This window comes from Apteryx rowi, unplaced genomic scaffold (assembly GCF_003343035.1).
Source record: "Apteryx rowi isolate R43461 unplaced genomic scaffold, aptRow1 scaffold_341, whole genome shotgun sequence".
In the NCBI taxonomy this organism is placed as follows: domain Eukaryota; kingdom Metazoa; phylum Chordata; class Aves; order Apterygiformes; family Apterygidae; genus Apteryx; species Apteryx rowi.
This window is the reverse complement of record NW_020449875.1, coordinates 890,175-908,427: the sequence shown is the minus strand read 5'-3', so window position 1 is coordinate 908,427 and position 18,253 is coordinate 890,175. Positions and strand designations below refer to the sequence as shown.

The 18,253-nt window shown below is 42.3% G+C and overlaps 1 long non-coding RNA gene across 1 annotated transcript in view; it reads right to left on the bottom strand.

Moving 5' to 3' along the window:
• Positions 1–438: 438 nt before the first annotated feature.
• The window catches only part of LOC112969287, a 20,550-nt gene continuing 2,735 nt past the window's right edge, over positions 439–18,253 (bottom strand). Inside the window, exons 3-4 of the long non-coding RNA XR_003254687.1 lie at positions 2,758–3,391; positions 439–667 (exon numbers count right to left, since the gene is read on the bottom strand). This is a non-coding gene — a long non-coding RNA (uncharacterized LOC112969287). The remainder of the gene's footprint in view (positions 668–2,757; positions 3,392–18,253) is intronic.

Below are 18,253 nucleotides of genomic sequence, written 5' to 3'. Positions count from 1 at the left end.
TGCATTAAGAATCAAAAACAAATCAAGTTAAACATAGAGAGGGTATGCAAAGATTCCCACTCCTACCACTGCTAGTCCACTGTTGCTACAATTGTAGTTAGGGAGTTGCTTTGCTCTTAGTAGCTGATAACCTCCCAAAGGAGCTTATTCAGGAAGGTAGGTTCACAGTATGCTTTTTGAGCAGTTTGTGCATTAAGTGACTAAAAAGGCAACCAGAAAATATACTCGGTGACAGACACAGAAGAACTCACTGGCAGTCTATGTTACACTGAGGAGTGGGAATCAGATCTGTCAGCAACTTTTTTTAGTAGGTGCAGGGCCCTGCAGGACTCACTACAATGTTTTTATACCTTTTCACTTACCAATATTTAATATTTTCTGTATTGAATCCTGGGATGAGGTAAACTGCAATTTGTGGAGAAACGCATCATACGTAGACAGCTCCTACAGGTAGGAGTTTGCTGTTTGACCAAAGCCAGCAGTCCCTGTTGATGAGCTTTGTGTAAAACTAGGAAGCAGATGGTTTGGGTTTCATATGAGTTACCACAACAAAGTTGCAATGGAAGGGGCAAGCAGAGACACATATTCAGTCTGAGCACCCTTTATCCAGATCACAGCACACACTGTTCCCGAAACAGGCCTGTCCAGGAACCAGCCTTGGCAGCTACTGTGTCAAGTGTCAAGGAAGGAATTGTTAGCACCATGTAACTTAATCGGAGGCAGAAACAAACTGCATAGTATAGAGGAACTCACTTATGTCACCGTTAATCTACCTGAACTGCAAAACTCGACTTGCAAAATCACCAAATAGTCTTACATGAGCTTCCCTGCCCCTTCTCTTCAGTAAGTGGTCTGCATGGCCCTGGAGTCATGAAGGGACAGTGGCCTTCAGCTGGTGTGGGAATTTCTGTGTTGTAGCATGAGGCCAGTCCGCATAGAGGTGGCATAAGCACCTTCTGTAGCACTGCCTCTCCGAGCTTTGGGTACAGTGAGCCAGGCACAAACCAAGAAGATGTGATCACACAGCAGCAGTTTTTATGTACTATCCATATTGTTCAGATGCTGCAGGGAAGGATGCTGTGTAGGTAGCTACTGAGTTATAATCCACTCTCCAGATATCTGTTACCGAACAGACCTTGACTGTGGAAAAGAACTTGACCCATCATGTGCATACAAATGTGCATGGACTTGCAGAAGGTGTGATTGGATTACAATTTTAACTAACATAAATATTAGTCAAAGAGCTGTTAAAAGATTAAAAAGCCCATGAAGTTGCTACATCTAATTATACATGTTGTCAGAAGCAGGATACACTTAATACAGACTTAGGTGCAAGTACCACTAAAGAGACCATGCAAACCTTCTTCCTGTTTGGTGATCTCTGAAAACTCAGCAACTGGGATTTTTTTTCTACTTAACTTCAAAGAGTGTCTCTCTCCTTGCCTAGAATTTCAGGTAGTTTTCTTGGATTACAGATGGAAAAATTGCCTTCATGGTATTAGCTCATAGACAATCTTTTGTGTAGAGAGCTCACCAGAAGGGATTATTTGCACTAATCTTGCAGTGGAAACTTTGAATTGTTGAAGAGAAAATAATACGACTATCTGTACTTTGTGGAGCAGAGAACAGACATTCAACCTTGAGCACTGGATGTCTTAAGAACAAAGCAAATTGCAAGGTAACAATGAAACCCCACAGTTATTTGGAGAGGGGCCCAGCCCCTCCACACACTCTGTTTTATGGGAGGATGAGTCCTTCAAGAACTGGGAAACAAATCTTTGGTTCTCCCGCTTTTTTAACTTGCAACACGTAAAAAAGTTTCTTCGGACTGGAACATGGCTCCCTGCTCTCATGCATGATCTCCACTTCAACAGGTCCCACCAGAACGGGAGCCTTCAAAAGGGCCCTGTGCCCCTGCAGAAGCCTGGCTCCCTGCGCAGGTTAGCACAGAAGTGCTATGGCCAGCAGCTGCCTTCCCAGCACCATCCTTCCCCAGGGAAGAGCCCCCAGATGACTGGGCATCCACACGAATGCCTGTAAGGCAAGCAAAGGGAGCAGGGAACGGATGTCAAAGGCCTCATTCTCCTGTGTCCATCACACACAAGAGATTCCAGCTCAATCCAATTTTATTCCCTCTTCTTTTATTAGCCATTCCCTCTTCTTTTATTAGCCATATGCAAGAGGCACTGCTGTGTTAGGGTCCATCTTGAGAAAGGTGCCACAACACTCAGCCACTGCCAGGGGACAAGTGATGGACTGGTGGTCCCAGCAGGCTAAGCTACCTTCAGCTGGTACATCCTCAGCTGCCTCTTTGTACCCCATGCCCTGGATTCAGTCACCATGTTCAAAAAAACTAAAGTTTAAAATGTCACCAAAAAAAATTCCTGAATGCACTTATTGTTAGCACTCTGGAGTTAATTCAAATGAGCCAAAAAAAAAAAAGACTCAGTTATGCAGTGAAACAGAGGAGGCAGTGTCTGCGGAGCTGGCCAGGTAACTACCTGCGAGCAATGAAAGCGTGCCAGAGGGAGCGTTGTCCTGGACGGCCCTGCAGAGGGTTATGGGGAAGCGCTGGGTTTTGGAGGAGACTTGGCCTGCTGCCGTTCCTTGGGCTGCCAGCAGTCAGGCTCAGTCCCTGAGGTGAAAGTGTCAAGTTTACAGACAAGCCATACTAAAATATTAGCGTGGCAGTGACTTTTGAAAGCAATGATTAGGCATAATGACTTTTGTTCCCTCTTTGACAGAAAATTAGGATACTGTTTTTTCAGCTTTCGTAGCAGCTTTGCTTCCTCAAAGCAGCAGTTCATCCTTAGAAAAACTCCAAAATTAAACATTCAGTAGTTCTGACCACAAAAAAATTGTCAGTTGACAGAAGAAGGACAAAAAATTCCAAGTTTTGCCATAGCACAGCCTTTCTCCCCCTCTTCCCAACCACCTCTCCCACCAACAATGGAAATTACTGGCCCAATTTGGACAGCTTATGAAAATCATACAAGTTGTGGCAACAAACACATCCTGAGGTTTGCATTGCTGTCTGTGTGAGGCTCGCATGGCTGAATCAGCTTTCCAAGCTATGGATCAGCATCCAGGCCCTTGTGTGTGCTCTTGGAGAAAGCACAGCAGCAGCCTGGCTAACCGTGACAAGTCTGCTGGGTAGGTTTGTGTAAATCGGCATTAGCTACCAACTTTGTTAAGTGTATCCAGGAGCCCTCTGAAGAGTCCAGTAAGACAAGGAAGTAGAACAATGCTTTAAATCAGTTATACTTTTTGGAGAGTTATTTCCAGGCTGGTTCCTGCACTATTACTGCTGTGATCCTACAGATACTTCCCCGGGTGAGGAGCCGGATGCTCCATGTCTTCCACTGGGGCTCCACTTCCATCCTCTCCTCTCCTGCAATGTGAGAGGAAAACAGGTGGTTTTCAGAACAAATGAATTGATTGTACAAAAATAAGAAAATCCAGGCCTACAAATCTCCAGAGTGAAATAACATTAATGACTTGCTTAAACATTCTTAATGTCATAGTCTATTTCAGTCCTCTAACTTAAAGCCAGCAAAATGAGATACCTAATGATTAAAATAATGCTTTGGCTTGCAAATCTATCATTTTCCCCATATGATGGCTCTCTCCCAGTCTGTAAGCTATAGGAAAGCAGTTTCAACTTTTAAAGACATTTTGACATTACACAGCAGTAACACACATTAATTAAGGTGTTTTCCCCTCACTTAATAGAAATCAGTCAGTGAAATGATGTCTGAGACATTTGTCCCACGTGAAAAATGTAATTACTCGCCTCTATTTTTACCCTTGTATGAGAACACGGCTCTGTCAGCAGCCCCTGTCTGGTAAGCCCCTATGCTCATTCCACAGATGCTGGTTATTATCCTGCAGTCTTCAAAGGCCTCTCAACATCCACGTGGCCAGGAGAACATGGGAGTGCCGACAGTAACAAGGAAGAATAAAGGACAACGAGAAAGGCTGCAAAAGCACACAAATGAAGTACTACCTTTCCCTGCTGCAGAGGACCTTTAACTCCAGCCTCTTTACAGCTGGACCTCTTAATCCATGTTTTTAACAGATGGACTCTGAGGAAATCATCCTTTGCTCTCAAAGCAAGGTACTAAGCTGTGTATTAGCTATTAAGGGAGGACTTAGACCAGGGCAGACCCAGCCTCATCTAAGCTGGAGAACAGGGAGTGATATTATGGACCACAGCTGCATCACCCGGCACAGCAGCAAATATTGCACCAGTCAGCGCTCATGGGAGAGCAAATTGCCCCAGAGCCTCCCCAGTAAATCTGCACCTGTTCATAATATCCTTACATGCAAGCCACACCATGGCAGGAAAAAAGATGCAGTAACCGTCCCTGCCAAGGTAAGATCACACCCCGGCTGACAAGCAAACTACCCAAGGGTGAGACGCAAGGCCTCACAGTTTCTTGTAGATACTCTCTACAAAGCAGTTTTTTGGGGGTCTCTTGTTACGAAACAAGTTTGCAATAATTGCGTCTGACTTCCCTGAATCCACTCAGTCAATTGGCCCGGTTCCTCCTTGCGCAAGAAGCTGATTGTCAGAGGGAGAGAAAGTAATAACCTCATGGACCAGCTGGGAGCATGAATTGCATTTGCAGGGTGATGGCAAAAGGGGAGTTATGGGAAAAGCAAATTGGCAGGAATATAAAGAGACCATGGAGAGAAAGAGCTTCCCCAGGGTCGCACATACATATTGCAGTGGTTTGGGACATGTAATTTCCTTGCAACATAATATTTAATTGTATCACATTAACATTCCTGTGCTGTAGTAAAATGTGCTATTGTAGCATGTTTTGACATGAGCTCTAGATTTTGGCCAAGAGCCTGTTTTTGCTGTTAGTGCCATGGTGTGGCTGCTTGCTGTTACTACGTTTTATCATGTGCAAGCTCCTTGTCTCAGAGCTGCTCAAAACCAGGAATGCAAAACCTTTTGTTTCAAAGCCTCATTTTCAAAACAAAAAGCTTCTGAAAATCACACTTCAGCCTGGAACAACGGAAATCTAGGTTCAAATCAATATGAGGAAGATGAACTTTTTTTTCCCCTACTGAATATGAGGTTGAAGTGTTAAAATCTGAGTTACAGGGGACATCAGTAGCTAGAAGAAGGGGGGGGGTCCCAGGGCTGTGCTAGATCTGAGAAATCTTTCTGATGAAATACACAGCTGTTGCATTGATGCTGATTTTTCCTTTTGCTGTTGTTGCTGTTATTTAAAGTGTTTCTCATGAAAGTTATTTATGCAAAAATAAAACAAACAAGAGTACTAAAGTAGAGCACTAAGGCAGTGCTATACATGACTGCTTATACAGTCACCCAGTTTCACAAGGCAGACCCAAGGATGTTAGTCAGCTTCTAGATGCTTTTATAGAAGAGCAGCAGTGGTGAGCGAGGGCGGCTCATTTCTTGTGCATGAGGAGAAAGTGGGTTTTCTGGGGCAGGGAGTGCAGACACATCTCTTCACTTTCAGGTCACTTCTCTGTTCCTTCTTGGGCATTGTACAGTCTCATTTCTTTAGCTTAAATTGTGTCATGCACCAAATTGAAATGCAGCCAGCTCTATGGCTGACTGTTCAAATAAAGGGCATTATTGCATGTGCTTTCCTGAAAGTTTGCAAGACCTCGCTCTTTTTCAGGTGTTCCTCAGAAGGCTTCTCTCTGAAATCCAGTAAGAATAAAGAAAGCACAATCTGCTTCTGCTCCACCAGTATGCTATTGCCACATTCCCCCTTGTACCCGATCCCCAAAGAGGTCTGTCTGATTTACAAACACTGGGGAATTCAGTGTTCATGATCCTCTGGAGAAAGAAAGTCCCATTGCACTGCAAAGGAAGAGATGGCTGAAAAACAGGAGCATTATGTTCCTGACCCAAACTCAGAAAGAAAACACATATCAGAACCTAGGACCGAATCCTGGACTACTGATTCATCACCTTACACAAACAGCCTACTTCCATCCTCATCACCAAGCGTATTCCCAAAACGGTGATTTACCAACTAAGAATTCTTCGTTAATTGTGGCTCTTGGAAGAAGAAGAGAGGTATGCAAGCTGACTGTCTGAACTGTTGCTATGTGGAAAGCAAATTTCCTTTCTGCCCTTGATGAGTCTGTCAGCCTTCAGAAATGTATCAAAACAGCAGTTCTTCAGTACAGTTCTTCAGTACAGTTGTCCACAAGGAACGTTGAACGGAAGGAGCAATTCACTCCCAAAATTTGGTCAGCGTCCAAGTTTAGGCAAGGACAAATGTCACAGACATTTATAGTATTCCAAGAACTAAAATCCCTCAGCTCCCTTCTGCTCGTTAGAGAAATGGCCCAAAACCTGTTCTCTTCCAAGTCTCAAGCCAGGAAAAATGCATTGGTTTCTATACATTTGTGTTTGTTCTGCATGTTCCCTATTTTATATTTTCCAGGCCGATTTCAGCATCCAGTTATCAAATCCAGATACTCATTTTAACAATGGATAACTACATTGTGCATGTGAGTGTTTTTCCACAAGTACAAGCACTAAATCCGAGTATTGTCCTTGAAGGCAATGCTATTGTAATATACAGTAAGATCAAATATTTAGCTGGTGTAGATGAAACAGCTTCACTGGAACTAACAGAGCTACACCAGTTTACACCATCAAAGGCCTTGGTCTACAGCTATTTTACCGCTACCGGACAGCCAGGGCGCTATGTTTGGGCCAACAGGATTTATGACCATTTTAAATAGAACCAACTTTATTCTGCATGTCAGTAAACTGCTATGTTATTGGACTGCAGGCAACTGAGTACTTTTCCACTCTTTTTAGCTATTGCTATAAGAAATCATGAGTTAGTCGATAACCACATTCCTCTGAGATGAGTTTGCCAGCGCACTAAAGGAGATCTGTTCACACTGGGAGGCATTGTTTCCCAGACTGTTCCAAACAATACAGAAAACACTGTGTTCTCCTTTGAGTACTATGAAGAAAGAGCTCAGTGGATGGGCTTTTAAAGAACTAGCACATGCAATTCTATAAGCTATATTCTTTTAAAAAGAAAACCCCTTTATGTCACGTAGAACTAAATCATGATTCACTTATGGACTGCATCCAGCATCAGAAATATGGATTAGCTTTGGCTGGGCTTTCTCAGCAACAGAAATAAATATTTCATTCCCAGCAGAAAAGGAAAAAAGGAAAGAGATTACGCTAGCCTTTGAGGCCACTTTATTCTTTTTATCAAAATACAATGACAAATTTATTAAAATTAAACAGAATCAAGATATTTAGGATGAGACCTTGGTCCAGCTAGTTAGCTCACTGCAGAGAGATGTTAATCTGTACATACTACACCACATCAATTTTGCCAGCCAGGTCAGAGGTAGCATTTCAGACACTGACTTGCTGTTGATGCTTTAAATAGCAAGGGAGTGTATGTGCCCCTACATAGTGCTTTTCATGAGGAGCAACACAAATACACATTGGTTTTGAGGTGGCTCTGCAAACCAGCAATGTCCTGGTGGAAAATGAAGCAGACAGACTCACCTGTTTGGCGCTCCAAGCTAGACAGTAAGAAGTGGGTAGACTCCTCATTGTCCCAATTAGAAATGAATAAGCTCCATTTACCTGCTTTTTATCCTCACTTATAACTTTGCTGATACACAGGGAACTTCAGTCCTCAGATCTCTTTCCTACCATTCAGGATCACTCAGAGCACATACTTGGTTTTCTATCATTTGTTCTCATCTCCTCTCTTACCTGTTGAATCTAATAGATTTCTTTTAGTTGTGAAGATAGCTGGATCAGGCCAGAAAACAAAGAGCAATAATTTTCTCAGTGAGTTCAGCATAGCCCAACAATGAAACAAGCTTGTAATGAGGCAGAGCAGAAAGTACATGTGAAACAAAGTTACTCATTTTCCCTAAGTGGAAACTTGAACTATTTCTCTTACATGACTGAAAACCTTCAGAAACATGAAGATTTAAAAGCACAGTTACATTTATGTCCTCTCATCCTTTTCCCTTACTCCTCCTTATATGCAAGCAACCCAAGAGGAGTCCATAGGAGATGAATAGACAGATTGTCTTTACTGGACTCCAGTGGGGTTGACTGCCTGGCAAAACTTAGCTTATCATGTTCATACTATTCTTGAGGGAATCTGTGTCCTAAAGAGCAATTTCAAACTGAGATGTCTGCATCACAGTCACTGCCAAGGAAAGTCTCCAGGCTGGATCACAGCCAAACTCAACGTTTCAGCTTTAAAGGGGCAATTTCAATTAAGGATTTTTTTGTTTTGTTTTTAAATCTGGTATATTTTGCATTGCACAACTATATGAACCCACAGTCAAGCTACACTGAGAAGAGGATGATGGAGGAGAAAGTAACGGAGAAGAAAAAGAGGTGTAATGTTAAAATAGCAAGTGTGTTTTAGCAGCACTAGAAGTCCTTTGAACATTCTTGCCTGCATGTTTTTCTCAACAGAATCAGGTCTGAGAACAGACTGTAATATTAGTATTAAGTGGCATGACAGCTTCTGGGACCCACTTCACAAGGGGACATAGACAGGAGCAAATACTCATTGGCAGTTACAGCACTTTCATTCTTCTTTCTTAACCCACAATGCTGCACACAAGTCAAGTAGGCAAAATGGTCCTTTACTGTGTCAACCTCAAGTGATAAGAGAGACAGCAAAGAAGACCATATACCTTAAGAGTAGTAAAACTGAGATACAGCAGTTATCCAAAATAAGGAGCATCATAAGTTTTCAAACAGAGGTTATTGCTCTAAACCCACCAAAGGCTTCAATGGGCTTTTGGTTGGGCTCTAAGCCAGGAACAAGCAGAAATACTCAATAAATTCCTAAAAGATGTCAGTCTAGGTTTTATGTAAAGTGTTGTGAGTGATCTTAAAAAAACAGAAAAGCAGAAGAGTGAGAAATATTGTGTCTAAGAAAAGGATTCACTTTTTTCTGTGAGGCTCATTCAAGGTGGAAAGACTAGAAAAATGTTGGAAAAAGTTCAGAGAAATACTAGATTGATCAAAGGACTCAGCTAGGATGAGAAACTAAAGGATTTGAATTATTACAGTTTAGAAAAGACATGGCTGCTGGAGAGGAGGTAGAAGAGGCAACACACACAAAAAGGACCATTACTGCATTGTGAGCCTAAAAGGGAACTGTTACAGTTACAATACGTTCACGTTACACTGCAGCGCAAAAATATTGCTCCTGCTGAAATAAAGCATTTAACCACCTCCCCTTGGAACTAGTGCAGAAGTCTGACAGTGCAGTCAGAGCTTCGATCTGGCAACTATCAGTAGCAAGGCTGGTCACAGCCCAGGGCCATGCATCCCAGTACTCCAAGCAGAGTCCCTGCAGCTGGTCCCAAGCATGCAGGAAGGGTTTTGAGAAACGAGCTCTTGCGAATCCAGCTGTGATGCCTGGAGATGTTTCTCCTCCAGCTCTCCACACTGCCCCACTGCTGGGGGTTGTTGTCCAGTAGCAGGACGGATCATGCATTGCAGCCATGCCAGCACTACTGCAGAGCAATGTGGGCTTGAGCTCAGATGTGTGCCTGAAGGAGCATATTTTAACCTGTTCTAGCAAGCACAAGTCACAAATCCCTAACATACCACTAGATATTAAATGTCACCCGGTGCCTGCTAGAGAGTTGAACTTCTGCTTCTTGTCAAAGTTGAGCCAAGTATAGTTGAGCTGATGCCAAAAGGGAAAGTCCTTGTCCTACCTCTTACACTGGCTTTATTGCTCATCTAGCTTGCAAGATAAGGGAGAACTAAACTGTAAGAAAATTAAAATCACCTAGGTTTTGTTGCTGTGGTTATGTTAGGTTTCTGACAGTTCAGCTCCCTGAAGATGCCCAAAGGAGGAAGGGAAGCAGTGGAGGCATGCAGCCAGGAGAAGAGGCACCTTTTTCATGCAGTCTCATCATCAGTTTTCTGTTGGTTGGTTTCTTAACCCAGCAAAAAGTTGGGTTACCAATTTAGCTGGCCACATAGGCACCAATGCCAATACAGGGGAGACTGGACAAATTGCAGCTGAGAATGAGGAACAGAACCACAGTCTCTGGGGAAAGCTAGCACTTATACCAGACCATGAGGCTACAGCCACACAGTGATCCCTAAGCTGACCTCAGTCAGTAGCTTGGGAGGTGAGGAAATCCAGACATCCCCAGAAAGGAAGAAAACAAAACAAAAACATGTTTACTCTTGCCTACACTGGAGAATTATTCCCTATAATATTTCTCTTAGGAACCTAAGAGCGCCCAACACTTCCAACAACGCTGCTCTTCACGTGTCAGCGGCCACTGAAATAGCAGGGGTGAACCAAGGTGAAGAACTGCAGGCTAAGCAGTGAGCCATGCATCTGAGCTCTAGGCTATGGTCGTGTCTATTTTCCTTGTAGTGGGCCAAGGGAACACAAACTCACCAGTCACTCGCACTATGTTACAGCACCCCACTGTGTATGGCAGGCCTTGTAGCACACAAGAGAAGAATGAAATCACTACAACTCGTTTTCACACAATCTCCTGGTAGCCTTGGTAGATTGATACTGCAGTAGATCAAAAGCTCAGAAATTTTTCATATTGAAGGTCATAGCAGAAGTTAATCCAAATTAACATCTTCAGTTGCTTCAAGAGACTTCGTTTAGCATATTGAAGTCTTTTCATTTCCTCTTTGCACCACTGACAGATTCAGCTGGTACTTTGTGATTGTACAGGCAGCTCAACAGCGATGAAGTGTTCATCCCAAGCTGACACACGGTTAGAATAAGAAAAGCACACTGGCAATCATTGCACAATCTAGGCACATTAATAAGGCAAACAAAGATCCTGTTTTCTTTCTTAACCTATACTAAAACTGTAGCAGAGACTATGGAAGTCTAGCAACTAATGAATCTAAACCACAGGGTGGGAAAAGCTTTAAACAGAATTTATATTTTGAAGTCTGAATGATATGATATCTCTAAAATACAAACAACTTTTTTTTTCTTTTAACTGCTTTGATTTAGCTCAGCAAAACATATTAGTCCCCCATTTGGGGTCTAGAAAGCTTATAGGAGTATGAACCAAGAAGCTGGCTGAGGTGCACTTCACCAATAGAGGAGCAGCTGAATCATCCAGGCAAGTCTCAACAGCACCAGCCAAACAGGGAGAGGGAGTAGTACATCCTTTATTAGTAACCTTGGAGGATGGTAACCTGGTTAACCATCAGCATTTCACCAAGTAGCACGAACTGCAGATTAGCATTCCCCAAACACCCACACGCGTTCTCAGAGGTAGCACACCACCGGGAACCTGGGCTGCCACGAAACAGCCAGCTGGCAAGGTACGGCAGGGGGTGGTGGAGGCAACACGAAGAAATCGTTCCACATAAGTGCTACCACTGCTCAACAGTCATGATTCCCTCTCTAAAATTAAAAAAAGCAGTCTTTACAGTCTCATAACTTATCAGGAAGAGACACCTTATGGGCAAGGTAGACATTTGTTTTAGCGAGAGTGCTTCCCCTTCATCTTGGCTGATGCACCCTGGGCCACAGTGGTGGCTGGCACCTATGGAGAATTTCTGCCACTGAAGAAGGGAAAAGGTTGTTTCCATGGAGTAAATCCCACATCCCAGGCTGATCTTGTCAGTAGCTTGTTGAATGGCTCTAGGGAATCAGCTAGCATTTTAGAACCAATTTTTAAGAAGTGTAAATGTTTGCCTATTACTAAAATAACAGAGTTAAATATTTTCAGCCACCTGTAAGGGATTGGTAGCTTTCCACAAACTGCCACCTCATTCCCAGATTAAAAATAAAGATCAGACCCAAAAGACAGCTTTTGCTGCAGAGTACATTGAGAACTTACTTTCCTTGCCACATTCACCCCAGTCCAGGAGAGACTCCTCTGATGCACCCCTGTACAGCGAAAGAGAAAAGTGGTCTGGGACCCCAAACTATTACACTGTTTGCTGTTTGAATGGTAGAAAGTAGCCTCCAGACAGATTGGCAAAGGGAAAAAAATATGGTTCTCACTGATTTGAATGAAGTCTTTTCGTATTAAATTAGAGTCCCCACACTTACCAGCTTCAAATTTGTCCCAAAGCCCACTTTGTTTTCAGTGTCTTTCTGCATCTTACGTCCCCATACCTCTGGTTAGTCATCCTGAAACAACTCCTGCATACTAGTAAGTTTGGGATGGGTTTTTCTACTGATAGTTTGATATGCTGCATCATATGGGACTGGAATTACGATGTCATCCTAGAAAAGACCTAGATAGAACTTCACCAAGTCCCCACTTCTGGTCCTTTATGCTTTGTAGCTAAACATGGCACAAGAATAAAGACTGAGCCTTGGCAATTGTCTGTTCATTATTAAAAAATTAACAGCTCTGTAGTTCCCCCTTTTTCTTTTGCTCTGCATGCATATATGCACATACACATACATACATACACACACATGCACTTGGTGACGACTTTTTTTTTGTCTTGATAAATCCTTCCTCTTGCTTGTCACAGTCTTCAACAGCACAACAGGGAGTCGACCAGGAAAGCTTTACAATTTTATTTCTGATTCATCCCAGATTTTTGTGAGGAAATACACAAAAGTGGTGTAAAAATTACCTTTCTTCTACAAGACCTCCAGGCCACTATTTTCCAGTGAAAAATATGCCCAAAATGGGGGCATTTTTAAACATGTGTGCACCAGCCTGAATGCCTCACAAAACGCAGCTGCTTCATATAAGGATTGCCACATAAGGGCAGATTGTCTCCCCAACTCACTTAAATTTTATCACATTTTTATACCTATAATTAAGCCTCCAGAAAGAGCTAAGCATTGTCTTTACAAATGGCTTTTGAAGACCAGTATTAGCTGCAGATTCCAACAACATTTCTGCGCCTCTAGAGATGCCATTTGTAAGCAACTAGCCCTCAACTAAAACTGTCGCTTTTGAGGCTACTTGAGACTGCACAAACTGAAGTGATGTGTTAGGCGAAAACCCCTATGGTTTCTCATGTCACAGGCTTCAGGACAAAGATATTCACTTGGCCGAAGAAAGAGTTCACAAAAAGAGGACTCTCTTCTCCTAGAGAAGGGAAATGGCAGGGTAGACCTGGCCTCCCCCCATTGCAGAAAATGCACTGTCCACCCCAGTGGGAATAACATCAAAAAAGACTTATCTTCATGGCACAGTGTCACACCGCTCAGAAATATTCTCCTGGGTTTTCCTGGGCTGACATAGCTCTGCTACTTCCAGTTTCAAAGCAAACCGGGCTGGCACTAGTTCAGAGGTCTCATTGTGCCGTGTAGACAGAGCCCCGGAGTGGCTCTCCTGCAAGACCTTCTGAGGGAAGGGATTGTTTTATTTATAAGATGGGAGGAAAAAATAAAGTTCCTGTATTGTTCTTCATTTGGGATGAAGAGGAGGAAAAGAGTTTTCTTATTTTTAATATCTAAAGCATATTCAACAAGAATTGCTTTGAAAAAGGAAAAAAAAGGAAGTGTGGAAGAGCTTCAGTAATGCTTGAGAGTTTCGCGCACACACAGAGCTTTCTCACTCAAGAATATAGTTTCTCATAAACTGAAACTTAAATTTGATTAAGTTCACCAAGCAGTTCAAGAAAAACACATAGCTGAGCCAGATCCATAAAGCTGTGAGGCTGTTCAGCTCTCCAGGCACACATGCATTAAACCAGAGAGAAGTTTGTCCTTCAAGCTGAGAGGTAAGGACCTGGCCTGGAAGATGGGACACTGCTCCCACTCAGTACTGCTTGGTCACTAATGCTGTTCTCTAGATGTTTTTTTTTTTCCCCCCCACACACAAAACAGACTAGACAGCGAGAGCAGCCCACCCCGAGAATATGAGAATATCTATGGTCAGGGCACTCTCCTGGGAGATGGAAGATGTTAATTCAAAACAGCTCAGTTAAATGAGGCAATTCAACCAGAAGCTTGCACATCCTGAAAAGTGCCATAACCTCACGGCTGTTGGGTAAAAGCAGCAAGGGGGAAGGGAAGGATTCACATCCTCCATTTTGTGAATCTAACCCTTCATTTCTTTAGCTTTTCTTGCAATTCAATGAAGTGCTTTGTTTCGGGGAAAAAATGAAATGTTTTTTTGACCCAAAATGAACTTTTAGGTTTTAAATTCATCAACAAACCATGACAAAAAATGTTTTTCTGAGCTGATCCTTCCTTCTTTTTTTTTTTTCCACATTTATGTGTTGACGACCAAACAAAAAATAAGTACTCACACAATGAAGTCCTGTCTTCCACTTGTTTTTCACATGACTGAGATTACATAATTCAGTTACTGATCCTGAGAAACTTTTAAAGATTTTATTTTGAAGTTAAATAGAAATACTTGGGAGAAGGGAATAGTTAAAATTATATTAAACACAGATATGTTTTACTTAGCAACTCTGTCCCTTGGAGAAAGCGTAATACTGTTTATCTGCTACATTTAGCTGGATAGATTCCACGTTTCATCACAGTTCAGAAGTGATATTTGTCATCCTGTAATAATGATTCCCAGTTAATTAATACAACCAAGAGTTTTTGTTTAAAGCCATGTACTAAAAAATCATGGTGCAGAACTCAGCTCCTTAAGAATTAATGCAATCTTATTCTGAATTTCCATAAGAGAAAATAGTATTTTAAAATACAAACTTGTAGATACAATGGAAAATGAATTCCATTCAGATGATGTAATTAACCCCCAGTATAAATAATCTGTGGTGTATATTGTAAGATGATAATGTGAATGTCCAAAAGAACTCATTCCCAGACCACATCTGAAAATCTACTGAGTCAACAACTGTAGCAGACAATAACAGCATGAATTAAAGAAGCAAAGCTTTAAATCAGGTTAGTTCAAACTGTATAGCACTTAAAATGTCACTGACAAGATTAAATATGACCATTCATGCTCTGGTGCTATGTGAATTTACTCAGGAAAGATTTGATATGTAAGATCAGTGTGTTAAGCGACAACTAGCTCAACTTGCTATGTCAAATTACCTTGCATGGAAGTCTGTTTCTGCCTCTGTTTTGTGTTATCACCACCAGTTTCAAAATAATTTAAAAGGAAGATGATTTGCTTAATCCATTTGCTTAAAATTTTGTTTAAATTACATTAAGGAAACACATCTGAAGCTCACTTTCTTACATAAAGATTCTCTGTGCACATAGGATGTGGCTACAGAACAGATGTAAGCAGCCAAAATGAAAAAGGCATTACTACAGAAATAAACATGTTGTTTCAACTGTTCTCTCAGATCCAAAAAAAAAAACAAAAAAACACAGCATTTCAGTGGGATATAAGTGACTCAACTATATATGTAGAAACAGCACAAGTGCCGTATGGTAATAATTACTAGAAGTGCATAGTTATTCACTTTTTCTTGACAAGAGCCACATGGCTTTTTTAATCTATTGTATCATATATATGATGTAACAGTATATCAATGCAAATCAAACAGACGCAAGGCAGCTTTCCAGCCGAGAATCCAGACACACAGAAGTCAGGCAGCTCAGACTTCTGGTTCCCATTCCCAGCTTAGCCCTCGACACACACATTTTCTGTTGCTATCTGTGTTGTTAAAAATGCACGGTTTCAATCACAAGGAAAAGGAGAAAAACCACCACCACCTTTATTATGAATTCCAACACCACAGCAAAACTGAACACAGGGAAAAAGACCCTCTCTCCAGACACAGTCCTGAGTGCTCACCTCACCCAGGAGGTAGTTATCATTCCTTATTGACAAAAGGGGCACCCATCTTTCACAGAGACTCGTCTACCATGCAACTTGATTTAATATAAACCTGCAACTCTGCCCACATCTTAGCACTACAGCAGGGAAATAAAATGAAATTCAGCAGAAGCCGTGGTGCTAAAGGTATGTGCTGCACTGCATTGAAAAAGCAGCCAAGTTAAAATGGCTGTAGGTCAATCCTCCTGATAATTGCCTAGGTTCCCTGCATTTCAAATTCAGTATGGTAGTGCTTTAAAAATGAATGCTTTAAAAATAAATCAAGAACGTGTAAGTAAGAGATGCAATATGAAAAACACCCATGACACAAATACATTCATCTAGTGTGAGTTCATGGGGCTAGATCAAAACTGCTCTGAGGAGGATCCTGATGGGTTAACTACATGCCATAGGTCAGGCCAGAGCTTTGATAAGGGTGCTCGAGGGGTGACGCAAAACATTATCCAGCAGCATCATAAATGGGAACACAGATTTTGGGATTCCCCCACAAGGATTCCCCTTTACCCAAAGTCAGTAGCAGGTACAGGGCCCTGCACTGGTCCTACCTGCTCCCACAAGGATCCCAGGATCAAGCAGTCAAACAGGCTGCCACCAGCCCAAATAAAAACGCCTGCTTTGCAGATAATTTCCTACTTCAGGCACTCTCCAGTTTTGTTTTTCCCTCTGGGATCTTATTTTCTGGTTGCACAGCTGAATCCTGGGTCCTTGGCCAGCCCACTCCTTCCCTGCCCTGCTCTCACCCAGCAACCCAAAGCAGCAGGTCTGCCCTACCTTGACAACTTTGACTACCAGGAGGCTTCACAATACCCCTCACAGCAGTAACCTGCCACTCAGGATGCCTTGACCCAGTCCCCCCCATTCAGCTCCTTCTCTGCATCAGCTATATGCTGCCATGCATGGTCCACAGTGAAGAGCAGACCCTGCTACCAGTGCAGAGGGTTGTGGCATAACAAAGCAGCCACTGATGAGGTTGTGATTAGAAGCAGATTCTTGCTGTTGTTGCATTGATCAGGAGGAAAGTGAAAAAGAGTTGACCGAAGTGTCTACTCTGAAAGACCCTGCTGTTGGCAATACCTTAAAGAGGCTGTTGCACTGGATGACAGCTGGCTCTGTGAGGAGAGCTACCAAAAGACACCTCCCCGGTGCAATACTGCTCATATCCCACAGTACACAGGGCAGAAGGCAGTCAGCTTAACACAGTGCAAGCTGGGACACTTCATGGCTTGTGCCAGACAGCCATCGTTGTCACATTAGCTTGCTGTTTTGCCAGTGGGCATTCAAAATGCAATTTCATACTATGCCTGCCTGACTCAAGCCTGAACGACCAGTTCTATTGCATTTCACAGAACCAATTTTAATAATCTCAATTAATCCTAATTAATAGGGGAAGCTGTGGCAGCATCAGAGAAAGTAAAAGGCCTTCCTCACATTTGAGGTTTAGATTTTGCAGAATTTCATAACTATACATTAAGGTCAAACCAGCAGAGGCATCAAAGTTAACCTAGCTTCTACTTCAGTGAATAGAAAAAAGGGTCCCATCAATGTCCAACAGAATCAATTGATTTTATAAATCAACTATAAGATGAACACTTATAAATCCAGAAAAAAATGAATCAAGTCTCTCTCATTCTGTTCAATCTACAAAGTTTAGATGTGGCAGGAAAGAGAGCTAATGTGAAATTATCTTTTGGGTCAGAATATCTATTTACAGTGTTCAGTTACATGATCGTATTGTTTTGCACAGCCTTCTTTACATTGGCAAGCTATAAAAGAGCTTCTTCAAATGGAACCATTGTTCTGCTACATACCCTAAGAATAGCATAGACTATATTTAAGACCTCAGCTCCAGAGCTGTGCAGAGGACCTGACTTGATAAATTCAGAAGTTTCCTATTACATCAAAGTGCCTTCCTCCTTTCTCTTCCCTGTCTCTCTCGCCCAGATGTTCCAGACAGTACTTGGGCCAAGGAGCCCCCTCACCCAACATATATTTGGTACTGAACTTCTGTCTTTTCTTTCTAGGAGACACCACTGCCTTTTATTATTTCCAAATTTGAAAGGCCAACTTTTTGTTTTTTAACCATATTTGGCATAGCTTGTCACATGATAACAGGAACAGGTGTTATTTGCAGGTCCACCTTTTCACTCTCTGGCTAGGTGATGCTAACAGAAAGCTTTCAGGGGCTCCCACCCAGCTTGGACTGGTCTTCTGTCCATCAGTAGGTGACAGTTTATCCGTGGTTTATGGAGCAGACAGCCACCCATGGCACTTCACTCCTGAGCATATCTCTATGAGGAAGAAGAATGGAAGAGTAGCTCTCTTCCATTAGGAAGCCTGCTAGAAAACTCAGCTTCGGAAACTTTGTATCCCTGCTTCTGAACACAGAAGTAAAAACACCATCAGCTTCTTATTTTCTGGCTGGTTAAAGAAACTGTAAGAACACCAGTATTGATGAAGTTGTGAAGATGGCATTTGATAATATGGGGGG